The sequence below is a fragment of the Sorghum bicolor genome, chromosome 6 (genome assembly GCF_000003195.3).
Source record: "Sorghum bicolor cultivar BTx623 chromosome 6, Sorghum_bicolor_NCBIv3, whole genome shotgun sequence".
Classification (NCBI taxonomy): Eukaryota; Viridiplantae; Streptophyta; class Magnoliopsida; order Poales; family Poaceae; genus Sorghum; species Sorghum bicolor.
This window is the reverse complement of record NC_012875.2, coordinates 19,105,059-19,109,046: the sequence shown is the minus strand read 5'-3', so window position 1 is coordinate 19,109,046 and position 3,988 is coordinate 19,105,059.

Below are 3,988 nucleotides of genomic sequence, written 5' to 3'. Positions count from 1 at the left end.
CGGGATCTACGCCACAACATCCCTCCTAAGGACGTCCGTGAACGCATCAATAGGCGCATTACGGAACGAGCAGTATATGAAAACGTGCGACGCATCGAGTGCGATGTAGCACATGGCCCTCCCGGCCTAAGCCAGTTCTCGTCACACCTTCGCCAAGTCGTATGGCCCCGCAACTTCAAGCTTGAGAAGCTCAAGAAATACGATGGCAAGGAGAATCCCAAAAACTGGATCACTCTTTACGAGATCATAGTCTGATCAGCGGCAGGGGACGAGCACGTCATGGCAAACTACTTCCCAGTCGTCCTCGACCAAGCCGGTCACCAATGGCTCCTCGGTCTACCCGAAGACTCTTTTGATTCCTGGGAAGAACTGCGCCAGGCTTTTATCGATAATTTCATTGCTACCTACGAGCAGCCTGGAAACAAATACGATCTTGAGAGGATAAGGGACAGGAAGAATGAGCCCTTGCGCGATTACATCCGACGCTTCTCGGATATGCGCCTCAAGATTCCGAAGATTTCTCACGACGAGGCCATATCGGCCTTCATCAAGGGCCTACGCTTCCACGAAGCATTAAGAAGTAAGCTATTGCGCAAAAGGCCGACCACGGTCGCCGAGCTCCTCGCCACGACCAAAAACTACGCCGATGCTGATGACGCAGAAAAGCTCATCCGAGAAGATGTGAGAGGAGCCGACCAGCCTCCCCGATGAGACGACAATCGTGGGCGCTTCAACAATCGGAATCCTCGCCGCAGTGACAACCGCGACCACCGAGAGGGGTGGGACAGGCGTCGTGACAACCGTGACGATTTTAGAGGCAAGCGACCTCGTGACAACAACCACGAGGTGAACACAGTCAAGCGTCCCAACAGACGTCGAGATTACCAGGAAGACTATAACAAGATGCTGAGAGGACCGTGCCAACTCCATCCCAAGTCCAACCACACGATGGAAGAATGTCGTGTCCTCAAAAGCATCTACACACAGCGGGCCGCTTAGGGGGATACCGCCAAGAAAAACGGGAAACAAGATAGACACGGTCAGGAAGACGAAGACAACGATCAGGATAGGGACCCACGACACCAATATGTCAGTCCCACCGACGTGGTACACTCCATCTTTGGAGGCTAAGTCTCCATCGAGTCAAAACGAGAAAGAAAGCTCTTGAAGAGAGCTTGCCTTAATGTGGACAGCACCGATGGCCTGATTGGTGATCTGAAATTCCCCCTTGGTCGCACCGAGAGATCTCCTTCAACAGACAGGACCAGTGGGCCGCCATCCTAGAACCAGGGCACTTCCCTTTGATCCTGGACCCGTGCATCAACAGCGTTAGGTTCGAGCGCGTGCTCATTGACGGGGGTAGCTCCATCGATATCCTCTTCCGCAACAGCTTGTCTGCTCTCAAGCTAACTCCGGCGCAGCTGAAACTGTACGACGCTCAGTTTTGGGGCGTCCTACCGGGTCAAAGTTCAGTACCCCTTGGCCAGATAACGCTGCTCGTCCAGTTTGGAACGCCAGACCACTTCCACACTGAGTTCGTCAACTTTGTGGTCGCCGACTTCGACGGGACCTATCACGCAATTCTAGGTCGTCCTTCGCTCACCAAGTTCATGGCAGTTCCGCACTACTCATAGCTGGTCCTCAAGATGCCAACCGAGAAGGGCGTCTTGACCGTTAGAGGCAACGTCTACACCGCATACACTTGCAAAGAGGAAAGCTTCAAGATCACTGAGGCAATTGATCTCTCGATTCGCATGGCAGAAACTGTAGCACAAGCCACCCAAGTTCCACCTGACCAGCTCCAACTACCCGAGCAGGAGACTCCAAGAAAAAGCTCTAAGTCCAAAGACCACAAGGAAGTACAACTGGTCGACGGCAGCCTAGAGAAGACGGCTCCCATCGGGGCCAACCTGGACGCCAAATAGGAAGACGCGCTCGTTAGGTTTCTAAGGGACAACGTAAGCGTTTTCGCATGGAAACCCGCAGACATGCCCGGCGTCCCACGAACCTTGATCGAGCACTCCTTAAACGTCTCGAAGACCGCAAGACATATCAAGTAGAAGCTATGATGGTTCACTCATGACAAAAAGGAGGCTATTAGGATAGAGATTACACGGCTTTTAGTAGCCGGATTTATTAAAGAAGTGTATCATCCCGATTAGCTTGCCAATCCAGTCCCTGTAAGAAAAAAGAATAATGAATGGAGAATTGCGTTGATTAAACTGATCTCAATAAACACTGTCCTAAAGATCCTTTTGGTCTCCCCCGTATCGATGAGGTGGTCGATTCAACGGCCGGATGCGAACTACTCTCTTTTCTTGACTGTTACTCTGGTTACCACCAGATCTCGCTAAAGGAAGACGACCAGATCAAAACTTCCTTCATCACTCTGTTCGGTGTGTATTGTTACACCACCATGTCCTTCGGACTCAAAAACGCTGGAGCTACCTATCAACGCGCTATTCAGTAATGCCTCCACGACGAGATACGTGATGACCTCGTCGAGGCTTACGTCGACGACGTTGTTGTCAAAACCAGGGATGCAAGCACCCTGATCGACAACTTAGACCGCACTTTTAAAGCGCTAAATAAATACAAGTGGTAACAATTCTTACAACAATAATAATAATATTCCACCTCTGAGAGAGTTAGTGTCTAATCAAGGAAAGCTAATGGATAACCTATCTAAGAGATTGGCATCTAATGATAAAATGCTAGAAAATATAAATAATAGAATGGATAATTTCTCTACTACCATCAAGAATCAAATTAGCTTTAATAAAATGATTGAATCCGAGTTAAATCAAATAGCTGCTGCTGTTCCTACTACTAACCCCGGTATACCATCACAACCGGAAGGATTAGAATCTGCAAATCTTGTAGACATGTTTGATGCAGGTAATAACTGGAGTAACCCCATCACTGAATTCACTATTGACCTTCTGCCGGTCAAGAGAGGTGATCCAGGTTGCCCTGTCATCCCGATCTCCATCGGCATGGTGGACATCCCAGAAGCACTCTACGACTTTGGCTCCAGCGTCAACATTATACCCAGGGTACTCTATGAAAAATTCTTTACATATCCTTTATTAGAGACAACCATGTGTTTGCAGTTTGCAGATCAGACGATAAGTTTTCCAAAAGGAATATTGAAAAACCTTTGTGTCCGAGTTGGTACCTTATATGCCCTAGCAGACTTCGTGGTGATAGAGACCGGTAATGATGAGAGAGCACCCATCATCTTAGGGAGGCCATTCTTAAACACCTTGGGAGCTATCATCTACGCTAGAGCTGCCAAGATCAGTTTCTACGTCAAAGAGAAGAAGGAGACATTTTTCTTCAAGAACAAGACTACACAAATTCAAGATCAATCCAGACGTGAATCAAGGAAGAGGACCAACAGGAGGAGCAGGAACAAGCAAGTGTGGACCGAGTCAGCTAAGATGGTCACTGCAGTTCATGGAGGCCAAGATCAACAACTTATGTCACCATTTTTGACCAAGAAGGACGACCCAGGAATGACAAGCATCTATTGCTCCATAAATGGATACAACTTCTAGAAGACAACTTGCGACACCGGATCGGGCGTCAACATAATGGCCGCAGTCACCTATCGGCTCTTGTTCGGAACCATGCCTCTAAAACTAACATACATTCAGCTCCAGATGGCAGATCAGACGTTTCAAGAAGTTAAAGGAACAGTAACTGATGTCCCAGCCAAAATAGACGATCACTTTGTCTACACAGACTTTCAAGTTATTGACATGGGAGAAGATGAGTACGATCCACCCATCATTCTTGGAAGACCGTTCCTCAGCACCGTTAAAGCAATCATCTACATTGGAACTGGAGAAGTCCACATGCACTTCCCCTCAGAGAAGGTACGCCGCTATTTTACTGACCCTAACTACATATTTGAAGAATCTAAGCAGGTAAGAAAGCGACGCAACCGCAACCAGAGGAGGCAGATCATCAGGGACGAATGGAC